The sequence below is a fragment of the Anomaloglossus baeobatrachus genome, chromosome 2 (genome assembly GCF_048569485.1).
Source record: "Anomaloglossus baeobatrachus isolate aAnoBae1 chromosome 2, aAnoBae1.hap1, whole genome shotgun sequence".
Classification (NCBI taxonomy): Eukaryota; Metazoa; Chordata; class Amphibia; order Anura; family Aromobatidae; genus Anomaloglossus; species Anomaloglossus baeobatrachus.
The window spans coordinates 545,018,934-545,037,024 of record NC_134354.1 but is presented as its reverse complement, the minus strand read 5'-3'; positions in this window follow the sequence as shown (position 1 = coordinate 545,037,024).

Genomic DNA, 18,091 nt, shown 5'->3' with positions numbered 1-18,091 from the left:
TTCTTTTTAGGGACTGACTCCTACATGAACTGAACCAAAAAACTGGATTGACCTTTTTACTACAATCCATCACAGATTAACTTATAATGAAAATTGGAGATCGGAAGCTGGAAAAATCCTTTCAACCATTTGCTAGGGACACTTCAACTTTTACAGGACACGTATAAAACCTAAAAGTTGTGACACCCTATGAAGATGTGATATAAATCAATATCAGGGGTACAGAAACAAAAAAGGACCAAGAGAGATGTATAGTCAAATACGAATGTAATTTATTAGTACAAAGGTGATAAAACAAGTGTACAGTGGTAGCAAGGAAAGATGGAAAAACCCTTGCTCAGAAGCAAAACCCACAAAAATTTCTCATTGTGGACCTTTACGTTTCTGGAATATATTTTGTAGGTTTATGTATTTTACAGGACACAGTTTGTTGTTTAGGGTAAGGTTTGTTTGGACACGCCTTGGCACACTGTGGGGTGTGGCAGGAAATACTTTTTTTTTAACTGTTCCTTGTATATTGTCCATACTGTAATTTTTGACAGATATACAATAAAATAATTTTATGCTTATTTAGCTAATCCATAGAGCCATAGATGTGTCCTATGTTTTGACCCATCACATGTACAGAACTGTGCAAATGTTTTGGGCAGTGGTGGAATAAAATGCTGCAAAATAAGAATACTTTCAGAAATAAAAGTGATAATAAGTTATGTTTATCAATTAAAATAAATGCAAAGTGAATAAGAAAAAGATAACTCTAAATCAAACAAATATTTGGAGTGACCATCCTTTACCTTAAAAATAGCATCAGAGCATCATTTCTTCTGGTACTCTTTCACACAGTTTTGTACGTACTCATCAGGAAGATTGTTTCATACATTTTGGTGAACTAACCATAGTTGGGTCTAAACTTGTGGATATCATTCTGTCCCTTAAGTAACCCTAAATCAAAATACTGTGGAAACAAGGAAGCGCAATAGGGTCTTACCCGGTAGGGAAATCAGATCCCGCAAGGGTTAAGATAACTCACCTTTTCAGGTTGTGAGAGTCACAATTACTATGAAGCACATGTAATAGTGGTATCAGGTGCAGCCTTGAGGTGTAGACCGTATAATACCGTAGAAGGGGAAATCGGATTTATGCTGCGCTAATACTCCAATATGATGTTAATATAATATTCCTTTATTGTTGTACAAGTCGATGCGTTTCAGAGACATCCGTCTCCTTCATCAGGACATGAGAGGAACAGTATCTTTTTTAATACTGGTCATATATACATTCAAATGTTTACAGAAAACAAAGAGAAACACACCCAGAAACACATGGATTTAAAAATATTGCATAAAGGAGTGAAAAAATTCCAAAAACACAAATAATATAGGAAGAACGGGAAAACGATGGGTGTAGAACTCAAAAAAGGGAGTGAGAAATTAGGAGTAGTCTTGGATAATCCACATCTCTATACTGGCAGATCAGAAAAACATCTGAAAAATATATATATGTCATGGGGACCTCAGAAGGGAAAAGAGGATATGTTGTTCATAATGGTTATTTTATAAGCAATCAATATTACAATAAAATTTATTTCAATAAAAATTATTAAAAGGAATTTAAATGTGTCATTACTAGTGATGAGCGAGCATGCTTGTAACTACTCGGTACTCGCACGAGTATCGCTGTACTCGGGCTGCTCGGCGGGGACCGAGTAATCTCGCGATACTCGTGCTGTACTCGTGGTCTTCATTTCTGCATGTTGGCGCTCTTTTGAGAGCCAGCCCTCATGCAGGGATTGGCTGGCAGACCACTGCAATGCCACAGCCCTGTTAGTTGTGGAATTGCAGTGATTGGCCGGCCTGCACAGCGTGACCGAGCCTTTATTCCGGCCGGCGCGCTGTGCTCTGCTCACAGCTATCCAGACAGTGAGTGCAGGGAGAGTGTCGCTAATTCAGGGAAAGCTTTGCGGCCCTTTATAGCTTTTTCAGTTGCAGGGCTGCAAACAGTGTGACCAAAAGTCCTTCTCAGGACTATTCTAGTTGTATACAGGCAGACAGGGTATAGCCAGGTCGGAGTACAGTAGCAGAGTCCTTCTCAGGACTATTGTTGCTATATACAGGCAGGGTATAGCCAGGTCTGAATACAGGCTAGTGACCAGAAGAGTCCTTGTCAGGACTATTGTACCAGTATACAGGCAGGCAGGCAGGCAGGCAGGGTATATATAGCCATTCCTAGTGGTGACCGTATACCAGCCTTCATCATATCTGGGGCTGGTGTACACAGTGTAAATCAGTCCAGATAGTGTCTGACTTGTCTGTAATTGTCGCTCCCCAAAAAAACCTGTTAGGTTCTTATTGCGTCCGTGCTTGGTTTTTAAAACCGCACGTGTGTGCCTGTCGGTGGCAGCGTACAGGTGCACTTGTGTGCAATTTCCACAAACTTTGATATAACGCACAAGTAGTGAATATACACGTCAGCACAGCATTGCAAAATGCGCAAGGGCATTGGCAAGGAACAAGGAAGTGGACGTGATGGTGGTGCAGGCAGAGGCCGAGGTCGTGGGCAAGCTCTAATTTCGCCACAACAAAGGGCCACATCTAGTCGCTCGCACGTCCTGTCCCAAATTCTTGGGGACCGCAGCAGTACACCGCTCTTGAACCAAGACCAGTGTCAACAGGTTGTTAGTTGGATAGCAGATAATGCTTCCAGTCAGATTGGCACCACCACAAACACTCTGTCTTCCACACGGTCAAGTGTCAGTAGCCGTGATACTGCACCGCACATTTCTGAACCTGATCCTCCTTCCTACCACCAGGCTGAGTACACGTCCTCCTCGGACATTAATGATCCCACACTTGGACACTCGGAAGAGCTGTTCACGTTTCCATTCACACATTCTGGCCTCTCGCCAGCTCATATTGAAGTGGGTCATGAGGAGATCGTCTGTACAGATGGCCAAATATTTGAGCAGCCACGTTCTCACGAAGTTGGCAACGTGTCTCAACAAGTGGTGGACGATGATGAGACACAATTGTCAGGAAGTCAGGAGGAGGAGCAGGGTACGGAAGAGGAAGACGACGTGGTGGATGATCCAGTAACTGACCCAACCTGGCAGGAGGATATGCAGAGCGAGGACAGCAGTGCACAGGGGGAGGGAGGCGTAGCATCACAACAGGCAGTAAGAAGCAGGGTGGTGGCCCCAGGCAGAAGTCAGGCAACCGTTCCCCGGAACAACACGACGACACAAGGTGCCTGTACAAATGTTAGGTCTTCCCGAGTCTGGCAGTTTTTTAAGTTGGATCCAGATGATTCTAAAAAGGCCATTTGCAACACCTGCCATGCCAGCATCAGCAGGGGTACCAAAACTAGCAGCCTGACCACCACCAGCATGATCAGGCACATGTCAGCCAAGCACCCGACTTTGTGGGAAGTACAACAGAGTCGAGGAGCAGTGCTTGCTGATGTCACTGCTACGTCTTCGCTGGTTGTGCATGCGAGCCAATCCCCTGTCCATGCTGCCTGCGAACAAGCCTCCTCCACTCCTGCACCTGCAGTTGCCTACGCAGAAAGAACACCATCATCAAGCACGTCCTTGTCCCAGCGCAGCGTTCAGTTATCCATTCAGCAAACCTTTGAACGCAGGCGCAAATACACTGCCAACACCCCACATGCCACAGTTCTAAATGCTAACATTTCGCGACTGCTTGCACTGGAAATGTTGCCTTTTAGGCTGGTGGAGACAGAAGCATTCCGTGACCTGATGGCGGCAGCTGTCCCACGTTACTCGGTCCCCAGCCGCCACTATTTCTCCCGGTGTGCCGTCCACGCGTTGCATAACCACGTGTCACAAAACATCACACGTGCCCTGAACAACGCTGTTTCACCCAAGGTCCACCTAACCACAGACACGTGGACAAGTGCTTGTGGGCAAGGCCGCTACATCTCGTTGACGGCACACTGGGTTAATATTGTGGAAGCTGGGACCCAGTCTGAGCGAGGGACGGAACACGTCCTTCCCACACCAAGGTTTGCAGGCCCTACCTCAGTCAGTGTTTCACCCACACTCTACAGCTCCGGAATGTCATGCTCTTCAGCCTCCTCCTCCTCCTGCGCATCCTCATCCACTGTACCCTCCACACCAGTCACAAGCTGGAAGCACTGCAGCACTGCCTCGGCGAAGCGGCAACAGGCTGTGCTGAAGCTAATCTGCATAGGTGACAAACCCCACAATGCAGAAGAGCTGTGGACAGCTCTGAAACAGCAGGCAGATCACTGGCTCACACCTCTGAACCTAAAGCCAGGAAAGGTCGTGTGTGACAATGGCCGGAACCTGGTGGCGGCTTTGAGGCGAGGCCAGCTGACACATGTTCCATGCGTGGCCCATGTGCTCAACCTCGTGGTTCAGCGGTTTCTAAAGTCATACCCAGAGCTGTCTGATCTGCTGGTAAAAGTTCGCCGCCTGTCTGCACATTTTCGAAAGTCACCTACTGCTTCAGCCGGCCTTGCCGGCTTTCAGCGCAGTTTGCATCTTCTGGCTCACAGACTGGTGTGTGATGTCCCCACGCGTTGGAATTCAACTCTGCACATGTTGGTCAGGATATGTGAGCAGAAGAGGGCAGTTGTTGAGTACCTGCATCACCTAAGCCGTCGGGAAATGGTTCAAACTCCACACATAACACCTGAGGAGTGGAGATGGATGTCAGACCTATGTACCATCCTCCAAAACTTTGAGGACTCCACCAAGATGGTGAGTGGTGATGACGCCATTATTAGCGTCACCATACCGCTACTCTGCCTTCTAAAACGGTCTCTGCTGAAAAACAAACATGATGCATTGCAGGCGGAGCGCGATGAGTTGCAGCAAGAAACAGTAGTGGGTGTGGGTGATAACACACAGCCCAGCCTCGTCTCATCACAACGTGCAGTGGAGGACTATGACGAGGAGGAGGATGAAGACATGGAGCAACTCTCCGGCCAAATTGAGGATATGACATGCACACCAGTCATATCCTCGGTTCAGCGTGGCTGGCCAGAGGACAGGGTAGATGAGGAGGAGGAGGAGGAGGAGGAGGAGGACAGCATGTTCAGTCATCTTGTTGGTCAGACTACTGAAGTCCTGGCTGTTAAGAGTCTGGCGCACATGGCTGACTTTATGGTAAGCTGCCTGTCTCGTGACCCTCGCGTTAAGAACATCTTGGCCGACAATCATTACTGGTTGGTAACACTGTTAGACCCACGCTACAAGGAGAACTTTTTGTCTCTTATTCCCGTGGAGGAGAGGTCAACCAAAATGCAGCAGTTCCGGAAGGCCATACTCACGGAAGTAGGCAAAGCATTCCCCTCACAAAACGCTAGCGGCATAGGTCAGGAATCAGTGGACAACCGAGGCGTTCAGCCGAGAGAGGCACAAGTCCAATCCGCCAGAGGTAGGGGAACAGTCTTTAAGATGTGGGACAGTTTTCTCAGCCCCTCACGTACCACAGCCCCTGAGGTGCGGGGTAGTGCCACAAGAAATCCTAAGTTTGCCCAGATGCTGAAGGAGTACCTTGCAGATCGAACAACTGTACTCCGACATTCCTCTGTGCCTTACAATTATTGGGTATCCAAGCTGGACACGTGGCATGAATTGGCTCTCTACGCCTTGGAAGTCCTGGCCTGCCCTGCTGCTAGCGTTTTGTCAGAGCGTGTTTTTAGTGCCGCAGGTGGAATCATTACAGATAAACGCACCCGCCTGTCAACTGAAAATGCTGACAGGCTGACTCTGATCAAGATGAACAAGGGTTGGATTGGGCCAGACTTCACCACACCACCAGCAAATGAGAGCGGAATTTAAAGTTTGCCATGTACCTCCACTCACCCATGGGTACACACTTCTGGACTTTGGATAATCGCTGGACTGCTCCTCCTTCTCCTCATGCGCCACCATGATGACCGTTACAAATTGCAATACTTAGGCCTTTGTTTCAAGTATACCCCCAGTGGTAAATTTTTTCGCCCATTCTTTGCAGAATGGACATTACAACGACAGGAGACCCGCTCCTTTGCAATGGGAACAATGTTTTGAGGCCCTCATGCACGTCTCTATCCAGGGACAACGTGGAGCCTCCCAATTTTTGGCTGCCCTGCCTAAGGGCTATACTATAATACACCCACTTCCTGACAATGGACACTTAATGTTTTGAGGCCCTCATGCACGTCTCTACCCAGGGACAACGTGGAGCCTCCCAATTTTTGGCTGCCCTGCCTAAGGGCTATACTATAATACACCCACTTCCTGACAATGGACACTTAATGTTTTGAGGCCCTCATGCACGTCTCTACCCAGGGACAACGTGGAGCCTCCCAATTTTTGGCTGCCCTGCCTAAGGGCTATACTATAATACACCCACTTCCTGACAATGGACACTTAATGTTTTGAGGCCCTCATGCACGTCTCTACCCAGGGACAACGTGGAGCCTCCCAATTTTTGGCTGCCCTGCCTAAGGGCTATACTATAATACACCCACTTCCTGACAATGGACACTTAATGTTTTGAGGCCCTCATGCACGTCTCTACCCAGGGACAACGTGGAGCCTCCCAATTTTTGGCTGCCCTGCCTAAGGGCTATACTACAATAGACCCACTTCCTTCCAATGGGCACTTCAGGTTTACAGGCCCTCATGCACGTCTCTACCCAGGGACAACGTGGAGCCTCCCAATTTTTGGCTGCCCTGCCAAAGGGCTATACTATAATACACCCACTTCCTTCCAATGGGCACTTCAGGTTTACAGGCCCTCATGCACGTCTCTATGCAGGGGCATTGGTGAACCTCACAATTTTGGACTGCCCTGGCAAAGGAAAATACTACAAAGACTCACTTCCTCAAAATGGGCACATTAGACTCAAGAGGCCTTCATGTACGTCTCTTCTCAGGGACATCGGAGTGCCACACAATGTTTTCACGTAAAATCTTTCATGTATTAATCTCAAAAAGTAACATACACCAGCTCTATCTCACTATTGGGTATGTGCCCTTAACATTTCTGCCATGAAAAATCATTTTGGGGTCATTTTGGAAGGTTTTCTGGTGAGTCCGTAAAAATGGCGTGAAACGCGGACAAAATTGTTCACAGCTGTGACTTTTAAGTGATAAATGCTTCAAGGGGTCTTCCCCATGCTGTTGCCATGTCATTTGAGCACTCTTCTGAGACTTTTGTGACATTTTTAGGGTTTCTCCATGCTGCCGGGGGGTCATTTCACAAAAATACTCGGGTCTCCCATAGGATAACATTGGGCTCGTTGCTCGGGCCGAGTACACGAGTATCTTGGGAGGCTCGGCCCGAGCTTCGAGCACCCGAGCTTTTTAGTACTCGCTCATCACTAGTCATTACTATTTGTCAGAAACGTGTGCGTACAAGAGTGCTAACAATAAGGTGTGTGGTATAAAAAGTAAGAATTTATAAGATTTATAAAGAAGTTTGTGAAACTTATTGAAGTTGTTAGTTATATTTTTATTTGGATATAAAGACATCAAAAACAGTCCTGTAATAAAATCTGGAATCAGTATTAGAGGAATCCAGAAATACAATATATCGGCAGTGCAAAACGTACATGGAAGAATGCATCTGTGCAGGAGAAGCGAATGCTAGAACATGATGAAAAAGCGCAAGCGCCAAGAGTTGACAGTACTTCAACACCATGGGGAAAACACTAATTCACTTGCGCAGAGGTAAAAAAAGTTCAACAGTGTGGGAAAAAATGCGCTTGCGCAGAGGTAGCAGGAGGTCAATCTCGTGTGGTTTAAGGGGTATTCCTTATTATAAAACTTAAATACATATTTATGTAAAAGCATGTACATAAAATATGTTAATAATAAAAAATAAAAATTAAAATATGCACCTGTACGTCAGACCATTTATAACAATACTAATAAACAAAAATTACCAATAAGAATAAATTAATATAAATATAAAAAATATGTATAATAAAAACATATATCAATAAAACAGATATGTAACTTCATTAAGACCAGATGGCTTGAGGGTATTTAGTTTATAGATCTAGAACGTTTCTTTTTTACTAAGTATTTCAAGTCTATTAGGAACATTGGGAGAGACATATTCAATAGGAGTAATTTTGAGAGACACTTTTTTGTCATGCAAAAGTGTACAGTGTCTCAAGATTCCATGCATTAAAAAAACTTTTATATTATATCTGTGTGAATTCAACCTATTGTGGAGTGCTTGTGTCGTTCTCCCCACATATTGCTTCCCACACTTACAGTCAATGAGATAAATCACAAAGTCAGATTGACATGTGAGGTAGTTTTTAATGTAGAATTTTTCAGATCCTTTGGAGGAGCAAAAGAACAGTCTTTTATGCTGAATAATTTTACAACACATACAATTCTTGGAAAAACACTTATATGACCCAGCAGAATTAACAGTAATGGGAATAAGACTCCCTTCTTGTTCTCTAAGTCTACTGGGGGCCACTATGTTCCTAATAGGGGGTGCCCATCTAAAGGTGATCCCCGGGCGAGGAGGAATGGCGTCTTTCAAAATGAGATCATTCAACAAAATTTTCCAATGTTTCCCCAGGTTAGTTCTCATCAATGCATTATCACTACTGTATGTAGTAATGAAATTGGAAGAATAATCAATATTTTGATTGACAAGGGTAGCAGATTCTGTAGGTTTCACCAAATCTTCCTGTTTTAGATTTTTGGTAACAGAAAAAGCTGTTTTTAACAGATAATTAGGGTATCTTTTTTCAATAAACTGTGTTTGTAACACTGCAACTTGTTCTCTGAAATCAGTGCCTTGGGTACAATTTCTACGTATCCTTTTATACTGGTTGAGAGGAATATTAACCAACCACTTATCATAATGCCCACTAGTAAAATGAATATACCCATTCTTATCTACCTTCTTAAGAAGGGTTTGATGAAGATCTTATTGTTGCAATGGGATACGGTTAAATCTAGGAAATCAATCTCATTTTTCTGGATCACTGGTGTAAATACCAATCCCCATTCATTTCCCATGTACAAGTATCTAATTTAAAAAGGAGTCTACATTATTATCCTTATTATCCCAATTACTAAAGAGGTCATCAATAAATATTTTGTAAACTATAATATTATTACTAAAACAGGAATTTTGAATATAAAGCATTTCAAAGATCCCCATAAATAAATTTGCATAAGTGGGTGCTACCCTTGATCCCATCTCTGTACCAAGGCGCTGGTGGTATAGTTTGTCAAGAAAAGTGAAGTAGTTATTATACAATATAAACTCCATACCCTTTATTACAAATTCTTTCTGTGCATCAGGGATCCTAGCATCATGTTTGGCAAAATAAGAGAGACAAAAAAACTGACTGCACTCCTCGACCTGACGTGTGAATATGCTAAAGTATGGAAACCATGAATATGTGAACATGGACCTGCATTACTGCTAAGGAAAATCTGAGAAAAATGAGATATTTAGCATATATAAATGGCCATTTGTATATCTGAGCAGTTGCCCCTTCACGGCATATCTCGTAACTGGGTCCCTAACGCTATGCTGAAGCCTCTCTCTAGGTTAAAAACCTCCTGTGTATGGGCAAGTAGGAACCTGCTATATAGGATAAGATTACCTGTGGCAACTGGGGGAAGGGTGCACGGTCAAAAGGTATGACCCTCTTCATATAGACAAAAAAACTGACTGCACTCCTCGACCTGACGTGTGAACAGGTGCATACCTGAACATGATATAAAATACAAAAATACAGTTTGCACTCTGATAATGCTACAGTATGGAAACCATGAATATGTGAACATGGACCTGCATGACTGCTAAGGAAAATCTGAGAAAAATAAGATATTTAGCATATATAAATGGCCATTTGTATATCTGCCCAGTTGCCCCTTCACGGCATAAGACATAAAATACAAAAATACAGTTTGCACTCTGATAATGCTAAAGTATGGAAACCATGAATATGTGAACATGGACCTGCATTACTGCTAAGGAAAATCTGAGAAAAATGAGATATTTAGCATATATAAATGGCCATTTGTATATCTGCCCAGTTGCCCCTTCACGGCATAAGACATAAAATACAAAAATACAGTTTGCACTCTGATAATGCTAAAGTATGGAAACCATGAATATGTGAACATGGACCTGCATTACTGCTAAGGAATGTGAGGCTTCAGCATAATGTTAGGGACCCAGTTATGAGATATGCCGTGAAGGGGCAACTGGGCAGATATACAAATGGCCATTTATATATGCTAAATATCTCATTTTTCTCAGATTTTCCTTAGCAGTAATGCAGGTCCATGTTCACATATTCACATATTCATGGTTTCCATACTTTAGCATTATCAGAGTGCAAACTGTCTTTTTTTATTTTATGGCAAAATAAGAGAAACAGAAGAGTCTGAGGTCATGAGGAATATTCAAATATAGAGATGATACATCCATAGTTAAGAATAGAAATGAATTTCTCCAAGGTATATTCTTCACTATATTAATTAGGTGAGAGGAATCTCTAAGGTAAATTTTTAGGTCCATATTATGTGGTTGCATTATTTGGTCTATATAGGCTGCTAGATTGGATGTAAGAGAATCTATCCCGGAGATGATAGGTCTCCCTGGGGGGGTTTGTAGACTCTAATGGACTTTAGGCAGGTGGTAAAAAAATGCCATTTTTGGGTCTTTTATTAGTAAAAATTTATTTTCAGAATTATTTAGTATGTTTTTCTGAATTGTCTTTAGAATCAAAAAAATATAGGCATGAACAGCTCTATCATATTTTTTAATGTTAACCACTGTGTAATGTGCAGGGTCAGACAGTATATTTAGTGCTTCTCCAATATATTTTTCTCTTTCCTGAACCACAATCCCACCACCTTTATCAGCTGCATGGATCACAATATCCTGATTATTCCTTAAACTATTAAGGGCTGTTTTTTCTCCCTGAGTGAGATTATGATTCGTTTTAATGCGTGTATTAGTGATCTTTTTCAAATCTGCTCACACTAAGTCACTGAAGGTCTTCAAATGATGACATTTACTTTCCATTGGATAAAATTTCAACTTGGATCTAATTTTGGTGTGGAGAAATCCTTCCTCCTTTGGTATAGTCAAACCATTTTGTTTAACATCTACTGTTCCTTTCATGTCCTGATGAAGGAGACGGATGTCTCTGAAATGCGTCGACCTGTACAACAATAAAGGAATTTATATTAACACTAGAAGGTGGCCCGATTCTACGCATCGGGTATTCTAGAATTTACGTATTGTGTAGTTCATGTATGATTTTTGTTATATATATATATATATATATAGATGTTGTTGTGTGTAGTTACCAAGTGTTTGTGTAGGGCGCTGTACATGTTCTGGATGTTGTCTGGGTGTGATGGAGGGTGAGAGCGGTGTTGTTTGTGTGTTGCGTTGTTTGTGGAGCGCTGTGTGTCTGTAGCGTTGTGTGTGTGTTGCGCAGTTTGTGTGTGTGTGGTGTGTTTTGGGGGGAGGTATGTTTTGTGCAATGTGCGTGTTGTGCGGTATGTGCGTATATTTGTGTGTGCAGCGTTGTCTGTGTGTGTGGGTGTCTGTGTAGGGCAGTTGTTTGTGGTTCCCAGTGTGTGTGTGGTGTGTGGTGTGTTGTGCAGTGCGCGCACGCGCGTATGTGTGTGTGTTGGGGGGAGGTGTGCACTTCCCATCGTGCTCCATCCCCCATGCAGCGCACTCCCCATCGTGCTCCATCCCGTATGCTGCGCACCCCCCATCGTGCTCCATCTCCCATCCTGCGCACTCCCAAACGTGCTCCATCCGCCATGCTGCGCACTCCCCATCGTGCTCCATCCCCCATGCTGCGCACTCCCAAACGTGCTCCATCCGCCATGCTGCGCACTCCCCATCGTGCTCCATCTCCCATGCTGCGCACTCCCAAACGTGCTCCATCCGCCATGCTGCGCACTCCCAAACGTGCTCCATCCCCCATGCTGCGCACTCCCAAACGTGCTCCATCCGCCATGCTGCGCACTCCCAAACGTGCTCCATCCCCTATGCTGCGCACCCCCCATCGTGCTCCATCTCCCATCCTGCGCACTCCCAAACGTGCTCCATTCGCCATGCTGCGCACTCCTAAACGTGCTCCATCCGCCATGCTGCGCACTCCCAAACGTGCTCCATCCGCCATGCTGCGCACTCCCCATCGTGCTCCATCCCCCATGCTGCGCACTCCCAAACGTGCTCCATCCGCCATGCTGCGCACTCCCCATCGTGCTCCATCTCCCATGCTGCGCACTCCCAAATGTGCTCCATCCGCCATGCTGCGCACTCCCAAACGTGGTCCATCCGCCATGCTGCGCACTCCCAAACGTGCTCCATCCGCCATACTCCGCACTCCCCATCGTGCTGCATCCTCCATGCTGCGCACTCCCAAACGTGCTCCATCCGCCATACTCCGCACTCCCCATCGTGCTGCATCCCCCATGCTGCGCACTCCCAAACGTGCTCCATCCGCCATGCTGCGCATTTCCAAACGTGCTCCATCCGCCATGCTGCGCACTCCCAAACGTGCTCCATCCGCCATGCTGCGCACTCCCAAACGTGCTCCATCCGCCATGCTGCGCACTCCCAAACGTGCTCCATCCGCCATGCTGCGCACTCCCAAACGTGCTCCATCCGCCATGCTGCGCACTCCCAAAGGTGCTCCATCCGCCATGCTGCGCCAGCATCAGCCTCTCCGTCTCCAGCATCAGCCTCCCCATCCCAGCCTTCCCCAGGTTCAGCCTCTCTCCTGTCAGCCTCCTCCAGCACGCCGTGCTCCTCTGCCGACACTCACAGATCCGATCGCATACACTCACACACACCCACACACACCCACCCGATCGCATACACTCACACACACCCGATCGCATACACTCACACACACCCGATCGCATACACTCACACACAAAGACACACACACTGACGATATTGCACATACGCGCTGATACTCACAACATCCGGGGATATCACATGCTTCTGGCCATGTGATCCCCCGGCAGGTCCTGGAAGCTCACAACAGCACAGTATCGCCGCCGAGAAGCAAGCGATATCCCAGGATGTTGTGAGTATTTGGATGCGATGTGATGTGTGAGGTGTGTGTGAGTGTGATCTGATTTGTGTGTGTATGTGTGTGTGTGTGTGCTGTTATGTGTGTGTATGTTCCGCAGCTGCAGGACCTTGATGTGTGGATGCGATGTGATGTGTGTGTGAGGTGTGTGTGAGAGTGAGTGTGAGCCGGTGTACACTGGTAACTATGATACACATCGGGTAACTAAGGGACCTTAGTTACCCGATGTGTATAATGGTTACCAGCTTTCACGGCCTCCGTCAAGATCCCAGCATCGCAAGGTTATGTCTGGCGCTGCCGGGATCCTGACGGAGCCGGTGTAGAAGCAAGCGATATCCCAGCATGTTGTGATGTGTGAGTGAGAGTGAGTGTGAGAGTGAGTGTGATCTGATGTGTGAGGTGTGTGTGAGAGTGAGTGTGATCTGATGTGTGTGTGTGTACTCACCTGGGAATCGGAGCTCCGTGTCAGTTGGGCCAGAGCGAGCGTGCATTGCGTGAGGGGGGCGGGGCCTGCAGAGAGCCGGGGCGAGAGGCCAATCCGTGGGGGGGGGCGGGGCCATGGCGAGCCCAGCGGCCAATCAGCTTTGTGTCACCGTAAGGACACAATTTCGGAGCATGACAGACAGACAGACAGACAGATAGACAGACAGATAGACAGACAGACAGACAGACAGACAGAATAAGGCAATTATATATATAGATTGCAGAGGAGTGTTAGCGCAGCATAAACCCAATTTACTCTTCTACTGTATTATACCTTAAGTAATCCTAGATGATGTTGAGATCAGGGCTATATCACTTCCATCACATGAAAGCCTTATGTGTCTAATATACGTTTTAAAAATTTTGTTTGCTGCTAATGGCAACAGTGTTCTACGCACGCGGGAAAACAAAATGGCAGAGTCTAATGCGATATTTACAGCAACTGAGAGCAGAGGAGTGATAAAATTCTTGTTTCTGCAAGGAAAGTCTGCAAAGGATTCATGGTGAAATGGCGCAAACATTGGGGGATCAATGCCTTTCATATTCCAAAGTTAAGAACTGGGTTGCCAAATTTAAAACGGGCCACTTCAGCACCAATGATGAGGAACGTCCTGGACGACCGAGAATGGTTGTTCTTCCGGAGATTGACGATGCTGTGCACAACCTCATACTGGAGAATCGACGTATTTCAGCTAAAGCAATAGATGACATCATGGGGAATTACTGTGAACGTGTTAGTGTCATTATCCATGAAGATTTGGACATGAGGAAGCTATCTACAAAGTGGGTCCCCAAATGTTTGACAACAGATCAGAGAAGTATGCGAGTGAAAACTTCCCAGTCCATTTTTCAGCATTTCTGATAAGACCTCTCTGGATCAATTGGTCACTATGGATGAGACCTGGATTTTTGTGAACGACCCTGAAAACAAAGAGCAGTCAAAAGAGTGGAGGCACAGTGGTTCTCCTCATGTAAAGAAGTTCAGGGTGCAAAAATCAGCCACTAAGGTGATGGCATCTGTGTTCTGGGATAAGGAGGGCATGCTGCTAGTGGACTACCTTCAAAAGGGATCCATCATCAATGCAAGGTATTACATTGAACTTTTGGACCAATTGAAGGCAGCTCTGAAGGCCAAAAGGTGCGGCAAGCTGTTCAAATGAATCTTATTTCTGCAAGACAACGCTTCCGCTCACACTGCACAAGGGACCACAGTAAAAAAGGCAGATCTGGGTTTCCAGCTGGTTGACCACCACCTTATTCACCAGATCTAGCTCCCCCAGACTATCATCTGTTTTCAAACCTAGAGAAACACCTCAAGAGCACCACATTTCACACCATTTCTGATGCCATGGCTGCTACAGATGCCTGGTTTGAGGCACAACCAAAATCCTTCTTTTTGCTAGGCTTAAGGCTGCTTTACGCGCTACAATTTATCTGACGATATGTTGTCTAGGTCACGGTTTACGTGACGCACTTCCATCATCGTTAGCGACGTTGTTGCGTGTGACACCTACGTGCAACTCCGAACGATCGCAAATAGGGTGAAAAGCATTGATCGTTGACACGTTGTTCGGTTTCAAAATATTGTTCGTCGTTTGGAACGCAGCAGACATATTGCTACGTTTGACACCCTGCCAACGACGAACAACATTCACACGACCGCCTTGGTCAAACAATATATCGCTGAACGATGTAACGTCGTTTGTGAGATGTGTACGTGTGACCGCTAAAAAATGACCTATGAGCAATCTCGGCAAATCGTAACAATGATCTGGGCGTGTCACATCGCTAACGAGATCGCTAGTGATATCGTTGTGTGTAAAGCAGCCTTTAGAGAACTTGGAATACCGATGTAAGAAGTGTGTTGACATCAGTGGAGAGTATGTGGAATAAATGTAAAGTTTCATCATCCAATCTAGTTTCTTTCTGGGTAAAGCCAAAGACTTATCAGCAGCCCCTCGAATATTTGTTAATACGGCCTTCCTCATAGGCTGCATAGGTCTCTTTACCACAAGATTGAAGTTGATGGATAAGCATGTGACCAGACCTGTCTGTCATCCGCCTCCAATTGAAAAACAGTTTTAAATAGGAAAGCTATTTTATTAATTGACGATGAGCAAAATTATTTGAGTGGAATTCAATTCTATTCAAATATTGCAAAAATCTGTATTTTCCAGTATACGTAGTTTTTGTAATTCACATTATGCTAATTCAGCAAAATGGCAAAAAGTTTAAGTAAACAACAGCGCACAGTCTGATAAGAGAGGCATAGTTGATTTTTATTTTTTAAACCCAACAACATGCTGTCCCCAAATTACATAGCAAAAACGTGCTGACAGATTCCCTTTAGGCTATGTGCCCACGTTGCGTTTTTACATACGTTTCCGCGGCGTTTTCAACTGCAGCATTTTAATGCCAAAATGCATGCGTTTTGATTTTCCAGCAAAGTCTATGAGAAATAGAGATTTCTTGTGCACACAATGCTCTTCAAAACGCTGCTTTTAATTTGCATATTTTTGGGCAAAAACTCAGCGTTTAAAGAAGCAACATGTCAATTGTTTTTGCCATTTGAGCTGCGTTTTGATAACATTAGAGTCAATGAGAAGATACAAAACGCATTCTACATCAAAATCCTAGCGTTGTAGATGCTTTTTGGATGCAGAAAACAAGTGTTTTTGTCAATTTAATTGCCTGTGTTTTTGACATTATATTAAAGGCATGATATATCCCTTTACACACACACACATAGTCCGACAATTAAAATTAAGAATAACATTAATTTAATGTTGTTTTATACATAAATATTAACAAATATTTATCATTTTAATAAAATCAGCTATTTTGTTTATGATTATAATCTTGATATTTGTTATATTTTTTTTTTCCATTTTTTTATAGTGTTTGAATGTTAAAACTTTATTTAGCAGTGTATTTGTCATCAAAACGCATCTGACTTTAACCAATGAAAAAGCATGGAAATCGCGGTAAAATGCGGCCAAAACGCGGTAAAAACGCAAGGGTATTTATAGCGTTTTTGTGGTCAAAAGCAACTTTGGCAAATACCATTTCTGCCAAAGGGTGCGTTTAGAACTCCAACTACCTCGACGCAACGTGGGCACATAGCCTTAAGTGGCTTTTGAAGCTACGTGGGACAGCAAAAAGAGGAACCATGAATGACCGGATGGCAGGTAGTGAACAGGTTCTTAGATTCTGTTTTGTATTGACTCTTGAAATGTGGCTTGACTAGCAGTTCCAAGCATCTCTCAATATCATTGATGGGGACTAGGCATCATCTCTGCTTATCCACTGGCCTCATTATTTCTGTTTATCTGTCCTGGTCCCTTGTCTGGGACAGCCTAAACACTTCCCAATTTCTGTACAGTACACCAAATACAAACAGAAACAGTAAATGTATTTCAGATTTTGACTCACTTTCTGCTCCAAAATTTTGCTTTGTCTCCCATTAATTTCAAATATCTACGAACTATGTATGAACTATGGTGCAGATTGTTTTCCACTATAGATTTCATTTAAACTTTCTTTGATTTGACTTCATTTTTGTGTGAACTTTGCTTTCAACTTAAAGTAATAAACAAAGCATGTGCTGGTGATATTAAACATCTGTGATCAGGTGTTTTGCCTTTATCATCTCTGAATACATTTCTATACAGATTGAGACAGAGATATTAGAATAGAATGAGAAATTTTCTCCATGCATCAGACCCATTTACTTTCCGGCAAATACACAGAGTTGGTGAATAGCAGCCCTATCTAATTTATTTACACTATAGAACTGTATATTGAGCATCAGTTTGTGCCAACATGAAAACCAAGCTTTAGAAATCCTAAATGTCAGAAAACAGACAACAAATAATAAAAACACTTTTTACCAGTATAGATCCATTTTACAAAAGCAACAAGGCACTACAGGGCATGCATTGTTGTCCTACAATTACTCTTCTCAGGTGGTTGAAGTGACTTGGCCTTCGGCCTCGTGTCTCGCAACACACCTGAGGCGTGTAATTGTAGGATAACAATACACAGCCTGTTGTGCCTCATTGCTATATGAAAACTAAATTCGAAGACATGAAAAAAGGAACAAATTGCAGGAAAGAGGATTCAGAAATAAGCATTGTTATCTATTTGAGCAGTGACAGCAACAGTCTTAAGTGCTTTACTGAATGCAACATGTTAGCATTGCTCTACCCTTATGTTATTGAAGTGGGGTTTTTTTAACTCACGCCACACCACAGTAGTCAAAATAGATGTTATTTTTTATAATAGCTTGTATGTCAAAATTCTGTACTCCAACAAATAGTTAAGTATAGTAAGTTGTGTGTATTGTAATTCATGCAGTATTTCATGCAGAAAATACAATTTTTCACTTATCTTGCAAAGCTCTGGGCATCTATGACCTGATACTGTAGTGTAGAACGGAGGCGAAGACAATGGTGGATGACATCACAAGCGCCTGGCTGGCTGGAGATAGGTTCAGTCTACCACTTCTCCTTATTTC